General features: G+C 58.2%; 1 pseudogene; it reads right to left on the bottom strand.

The window, feature by feature from the left end:
• LOC134739360 (collagen alpha-1(I) chain-like) overlaps window positions 1–7,500 on the bottom strand; it is a 29,048-nt pseudogene that overhangs the window by 2,456 nt on the left and 19,092 nt on the right.

Here is a 7,500-nt window from a genome sequence, read left to right on the forward strand (position 1 = left end):
CCCCCCCCCCCCACCGCCTTGGACTCCCAAACCGTGCCGGGAGTACGGGCCTCGGCCACCGCGCCTGGCCGATTCCTTCTTTTTTTCAATCTTTTCTGCACGCTGCGGTGTGTGAACATACGTATATGTGTCTATAGGTATAAGATATATCTATAGAGAGAGATATATCTATACCTATAGATGTAGATAGAGACAGATATGTACATACATACATATATACATACACCGACAAAAATATCTACTGATAAAACTATATATTTCCATAATTAAGACATGCTTATATTATAGATGTTCATGTATGAACATGTATGACATAAAATCCCATTTCATTTACATATACCTGTATATGTATTTCCTTCCTTCCTTCCTTCCTTCCTTCCTTCTTTCGTTTGTTTATTATTTATTAACGATTTTCGTTTATTTTCTTTTCTTATTGGGCCTGCCTGGTCTCGGGGCCCGGCGGGGCGTGCGCGTCCGGCGCCGTCCGTCCGTCCGTTCGTCTTCCTCCCTCCCCGCCGACCACGGGCGGGGCGGGGCTGTGGGGGGGCGGGCGCGCGTCCCCGGTCGGCGCGCCCCGCTTCTTCGGCTCCCGCCTCCTCCCCGTTCCCCGCCGGGGCGGCTCGTCCGCTCCGGGCTGGGACGGAGCTCGGGGAGCGTGGGTGGGAGCCGCGGAGGCGGCCGCGCCGAGCCGGGTCCGTGGCCCGCCGGCCCCCGTCCCGGGGGTGGCCGCCCGGGCCAGGGGGTCGCCCACCCGGGGTCCCGGCCCTCGCGCGTCCTTCCCCCTCTTTCCTCCGAGGGTGGCGGGAAGCGGGCGGCGGCGAGGCCCGGGGCGTCTCCACACACGGGCGACCTCGGCTGGCGGCCGCTCCTGTTTCGGACCTCCGGGGTCGATCGGCGGCCGCCCGCGAGCCCCGGACTCGGCAGGCGGCCCGCCGTGTCCCGGGTCGACCGGCAGGCCGGCCGCTGGCCGTTCCCTCCGCGGGCTGCGGTGGATCGCTGCGAGGGCGCCGATCCCCGTTCACGCGCGGGTGCCCTTCACCGGCCTCGGCCTTCGGTGGAGCTGGGACCACGCGGAACTCCCTCTCCTACATTTTTCTCTGCCCCATTTGGAGTTTGCGTCCGCGGGACTTTTAAGAGGGAGGGAGTCGCTGTTGCCGTCGGCCAGTAATACTCCCTCTTGTTTTTTTTTGGTCGTGTGTGTGTGTGTGTGTGTGTGTGTGTGTGTGTGTGTGTGTGTTTCCCCCGCCGCCCCCATTCTTTCCTTCTTCCTTCTTTCTGGAGACGGAATCTCGCTCTGTCGCCCAGGCTGGAGCTGGAGCGCGGTGGTGCCTCCTCGGCTCGGCGCCGCCGCTGCCTCCAGGGCTCTCAAGCGAACAGCAGTTTTTGTATTTTGAGCGAAGACGGAATTTCACCATATTTGGCCGGGCTGGTCTCGAACTCCTGACCTAGCGATTCCCCCACCCCTCCCCCTCCCCCGCCTCGGCCTCCCAAAGCGTGCCGGGAGTACGGGTGTCGGCCACCGCGCCCGGCCGATTCCTTCTTGTTTTCAATCTTCTTTTCTGCACGCTGCTGTGTGTGAGCGTACGTATATCTATCTAGATAGATAGATACGTAGATATGGACACACGGACACGTACCTACACCGACGAAAATATCTAGTGATAAAACTAGACATTTCCATCATTCATACATGTGTATAGGATAGATGTTAATTTTAATGGATGAACGTGTATGACGTAAAAACCCATGTCATTTACATAGACCTGTATATGTATATCCTTCGTTTATTATGGATTAACAATGTTCGTGTATTTATTTTCTTTTCTTTTGGGGCCTGCCTGATCTTCTCACTCTGGGCTCTGGTGACCTCAGGCTCCCAAGTAGCTGGGATGGGACTACAGGGATCTCTTAAGCCCGGGAGGCAGAGGCGAACGTGGGCTGTGATCGCGCGCCTCCACTCCACCTGGGCTGGGCTGGGCTGGAGAGAAAACGGTGGATTGTCATCTTCATTACCTTACCTTTTAGCTTTCTTCGTACCCTCTTATTTGCTTCTTTATTCTCATGGGTTATTCTAGGTCATTGTCATGTTCATCGTTTGCTTGCTTGTTTCGTTGGTTTCCTTCCTTCCCTGCCTTCCCGGCGGGGTCTTCCTCTGCCTCTGTCGCCCGGGATCACCCCAGCCTCGACGATTTCCACCGACCGTCCGACCGACTGGCCGTCCCGCGTCCCATCCCTCCCGTCCCCGTTCCCTGGGACTACGGGTGGGCACCACCACACCGGGTGACTTTTATGTTCTTTCTCATGTCTCACGTTTTCCGTAGGTAGGGAGGCAGGTATCTGTGTATGTGTGGATGTGAGTGAGATGGGGTCTGGGGTTCTGTCGTGTGGCCCGGGCTGGTCTCGGACTCCTGTTCTCGAGCGATCCGCCTGCCTGCCTCGGCCGCCCGCGCTGCTGCTGTGACAGGCGTGAGACGCTGCACCTGGCTCATTCTATAGTTGCCTGCCTGCCTGCCTGCCTGCTTGCCTGCCTGTCTGTCAATCGTCTTCTTTTTAGTACGGGTGTGCTCTCGCTTTGTTGTCCACGCTCTGGGCACACGTGATCGCTTTTTAAACTTCTATGATTATTATTATTGCAGGTGTCGTCTCACACGTCGAGGTGATCTCAAACGTCTACGCTCCGGCCATCCTTCCACGTCGGCCTCCCGGAGTGCTGGGATGACACGCGTGGGCACGGTACGCTCTGGTCGTATTTCTCGTGGGTCGGTTCTTTCCGTTTTACGCACGCGGAATGCGAACAGATAAAATTTTGAGACGCGTCTCACCGATCTCTCCCCTCCCCCTCCCCCTCCCCCTCCCCCTCCCCCTCCCCCTCCCCCTCCCCCTCCCCCTCCCCCTCCCCCTCCCCCTCCAGACGGAGTTTCACTCTTGTCGCCCAGGGTGGACTACGATGGCGTGATCTCGGCTCGCTGCGACCTCCGCCCCCTCCCCCTCCCCCTCCCCCTCCCCCTCCCCCTCCCCCTCCCCCTCCCCCTCCCCCTCCAGACGGAGTTTCACTCTTGTCGCCCAGGGTGGACTACGATGGCGTGATCTCGGCTCGCTGCGACCTCCGCCTCCCGGGTTCGAGTGATCCTCCTGCCTTGGCCTTCCCGAGGAGCTGGAATGACGGGGAAGCGCCATCGTGCCCGGCTGACTTTTATATTTTTAGTACAGATGGGGTTTCTCCGTCTTGGTCAGCCTGGTCTTGAGCTTCCGACCGTTGGACGATTTTAACTTTCTTGGTGGTTGCTTTTCTTTTTCTTTTTTTCTTTTCTTTTCTTTCCTTCTCCTCCCCCCACCCACTCCCCCTGTCCTCCTCGTCCTCCTCGTCCTCGTCCTCCTCCTCCTCCTCCTTTTTCATCTCTTTCAGCTGGGCTCTCCTACTTGTGTTGCTCAGTTGCTCACGCTGGTCTCCAACTCCTGCCCTTGACGCTTCTCCCCTCACACCCACCGTCTGGTTGTTGAGATGCGCACCTCTTGTAAAATGGAAAAGATGAAAAAAATAAAAGACGGAGGTGAAAAGCACGGAGTGAACGTGTCTCTTGCCGTCTCCCGGGGTGTCCCTTGGACCCCGAGAGACGGAGGGAGCTTGGCTGAGTGGGTTTTCGTGGCTGAATCCTCCCGAGGGCCTCCTTCCCTCTCCCCCTTGTCCCCGCTTCTCCCCCGGCCGAGGCTCCCGCCGCCGCCGCCGTGGCATTTTCCCTAGGAGAGCTGTGGGAGAGGACCGACGCGGCTTCCGGATCTAGATCCCGCCGGACGTCTCTGGCTCGGCGTCCCCCGCCGGCTACCTGCCGCCTTCCGGGGAGCTCTGAGGCGCGTGCCCCCGGCCCCCGTCACGTCCCGCTACCCTCCCCCGGCTGGCCTTTGCCGGGAGACCCCGGGGGAACCGCGTGGACGCTGCTTTCCGACCCTCCGGCGAACACTTCCGCCGGATGCCCCGGGTTGGCCGGATGGGATGAGACTGGACCGCTCCGGACCGTGCTGTTCTTGGGGGTGGGTTGTCGTACAGGGTGGACCGGCGGCCCCGGCGTTGGAAAGGGTGCGCGGGGGTGGAGCTGTCACGTGGGATGCCCTCCTTCCCCTCGGCCTGCCTTCGGCTTCCTCGGGCGTGAAGACGACTTCCCGTCACGACCACTTTTCTCCCCTTTCTCCACCACACGGATGAGACGCATGAGAGGGAGAAACAGCTCCATAGATACTGCTGACCTTCATTTGTGGAATCCTCAGTCACCTACACACAGAGAGGTGACTACACGGGGACCCAAATCGGACACCGTTTCCGGGTCCTCATGGTGGGATTCGTCGGTCTCTCTCTCTCTCTCTCTCTCTCTCTCTCTCTCTCTCTCTCTCTCTCTCTGTCACACACACACACACGATTTCCGTATCTAGTTCACAAAGCACACTCACTTACCCTTTCCCCGGTACGCAGGCTGAGTGAAACTCACCCCGCCCTCCACCCGTCGGCTGACGAAACCCCTTCTCTATGATGTATGAACGAGACGGTCTGGGCCGGGCACGGTAGCTCACGCCTGTCACTCCGGCACTTTGGGAGGCCGAGGCGGCTGGATCGCTTCAGGCCGGGAGTTCCAGACCGACCGCGCTGGCCGACGCGGCGAAACCCCGTCTCTCTGAAAAATAGAACGGTGAGCCGGGCCTGGTGGCCTGGGCTTGGGATCACGACTGCTCGGGAGACTGGGGCGGGCGAGTGGCTCCGACCGGGGAGGCCGAGGTTGCGATGAGCTGAGATCGTGCCACGGCGATCCGGCCTGGATGACGCAGCGAGACCCTGTCTCGATAGAATCGTAATATTATTAGAAGGTGACTTGTGCCTGGTGATGGCCGCCTGTCGTCGCGGCTGAGAGGCTGCGATGAGGAGAAGATTGCTTGAGGCCCCGCGGGTCGAGGCTTCGGTCGGTCGGCCGTGACCCGCTGTATCCTGGGCGGTCACCGGTCGAGGACATAGGCCCCCTCCCCGTTTTCCTTTCTTTTCTTCCCTTCTCTTTTCTTCTCTTTTCTTCTTTCTTTCTTTCTTCTTTTTCCTTTCCTTCTTCCCCTCTTTCTTTCATGCCTTACTGCCTTCCTGCCTTTCTTCTTTCCTCCCTTACTCCCTTCCTCCCTTCCTTCTTTCCTCCCGCCTCGGCCTCCCAAAGTGCTGGGATGACTGGCGTGAGGCACCGTGCGTGCTTGGCCTAAAGAGACACCCTTTGAGAGTGAGACACGGGGAGCGCCTCCCGGTGATCTGATGGACTGATTGATTTAGAGACGGCATCTCACTCTGTCACCCCGGCAGTGGTGCCGTCGTAGCTCACTCACTGCAGCGTGGACGTTCCTGCACTCGAGCGATCCTTCCGCCTCAGCCTCCAGAGTACGGTACCCGGGACCACGGGCACGCGCCACTGTCCCCGGACCGTTTTTTTCTTCCCCCCCACCCCGAGACAGAGTTTCGCTCTGGTTGCCTAGACTGCGGTGCGGTGGCGCGATCTTGGCTCGCCGCAACCTCTGCCTCCCGGGTTCGAGCGATTCTCCCGCGTCGGCCTCCCGAGTAGCTGGGATGGCGGGCGGGCGCCGCCACGTCTGGCTGATGTGGTATTTTTCGTGGAGGCGGGGCTTCTCCGTGTGGCTCGGGCTGGACTCGAACTCCCGACCTCGGGTGATCGATCCGCCCTTCCCGGCCTCCCGAAGTGCTGGGATGACGGGCGTGAGCCACCGCGCCCGGCCTTCATTTTTCAATGTTTTTCCACGGACGGGGTCTCCTCGTTTTGTTGCCACCCTCCTGACCCGGCGTCTCAGAGTGCTGGCGTGACGGGCGTGAGCCACTGCGCCTGGACTCCGGGGAGTGATTCACGACCATGACCGCTGGACTGATTCTTTCTTTCTTTCTTTCTTTTCTTTTCTTTCTTTCTTTCTTTCTTTCTTTCTTTCTTTCTTTCTTTCTTTCTTTCTTTCTTTCTCTCTCTCTCTCTCTCTCTCTCTTTCTTTCTTTCTTTCTTTCTTTCTTCCTTTCTTTCTTCCTTTCTTTCTTTCTTATTTATGGATGGATGAATTCTTTTAGTATTGATTTGTGTATTTCTTTTCAGACGGAGTCTCGCTCTGGGCGAGGAGAGGCGAGGCGCATCGCTTTGGAAGCCGCGGCACCGCCTTCTGAAGCCCCATTCATATGCACAGAGCCCTATTCCCTTCCTGGAGTTGGAGCTGATGCCTTCCATAGCCTTGGGCTTCTCTCCATTTAGAAGCTTTGACAGGCGCAACCCCACCCAGAGGCTGGCTGCGGCTGAGGATTCCTGGGTGTGCTGGGGCTGGAAAGTGGGTCCCCTATTTTGGATACCTCGGCCGAGACATCCCCGGGACCCCATCGCTTGCTCACCCTTTGAGATCCCCAGCCTCCGCCACCTTGCAGGCTCACCTCTTACTTTCATTTCTGTCTTTCTTCCTTTCTTGCGTTGGAGGAGGGGGTGCGGGAATGAGGGGGTGTGGGGGGGGGAGGGGGTGCGGGGTGGGGACGGAGGGGAGCGTCCTAAGGGTCCATTTAGTGTCATGCCTATTTCACCACCACCACCACCGAAGATGAAAACAACCGTCGGCTAAATACCACCTGTTCTCATCTACAACTGGGAACTCATAGATGAGAGTTCTTGCGTGGGCAGAACGAGGGGGACCGGAGACGCGGGAGCCTACTTCAGGGAGGAGGGGTGGAAGGAGAGACAGCTTCGGGAAAAAAACAAAACACGAAAACTACCGGACACGGCGCTGAGTATCCGGGTGATGAAATCATCTGCACACTGAACACTGAACCCCCCCCCCCACCCCGTCACAAGTTTAAGTTTACCTATGACATAACACTCTTGCACATGTGTCTTCGAACAAGAAATAAAAGTTAGAGGGGAGAGGGGAGAGGAGGAGAGGAGGAGAGGAGGAGAGGAGGAGAGAGGAGAGAGGAGAGAGGAGAGAGGAGAGAGAGAGAGAGAGAGAGAGAGAGAGAGAGAGAGAGAGAGATTGAGAGAGAGAGAGAGAGAGAGAGAGAGAGAGAGACAGAGAGAGAGAGAGAGACAGAGATAAAACGAAACACCCGAAACACTAACGTTCACTGACAGTGCAGCATTTGGGCCTGTTCTTTTTTTTTTTTTCTTCTTTTCTTTTTTTCGGACTGAGTCTCTCTCGCTCGGTCACCGAGGCTGCGGTGCAGTGGCGCTCTCTCGGCTCACTGAAACCTCTGCTTCCCGGCTTCCAGTGATTCTTCTTCGGTAGCTGGGATTACAGGCGCGCACCGCCACGGCCGGCTGATATTTCTATTTTTTGTAGACGCGGGGTTTCTCCGTGTTGGCCACGCTGGTATCGAACCCCTGACCTCAAAGGATCCGCCTTCCCGGGCCTCCCGAAGTGCTGGGACGACAGGCCTGAGCCGCCGGGATTTCAGCCTTTCAAAGCGTGGGCCCTGCCACCTTTCGCTGCGGCCCTGACGCTCAG

This window comes from Pongo pygmaeus, chromosome 23 (assembly GCF_028885625.2).
Source record: "Pongo pygmaeus isolate AG05252 chromosome 23, NHGRI_mPonPyg2-v2.0_pri, whole genome shotgun sequence".
In the NCBI taxonomy this organism is placed as follows: domain Eukaryota; kingdom Metazoa; phylum Chordata; class Mammalia; order Primates; family Hominidae; genus Pongo; species Pongo pygmaeus.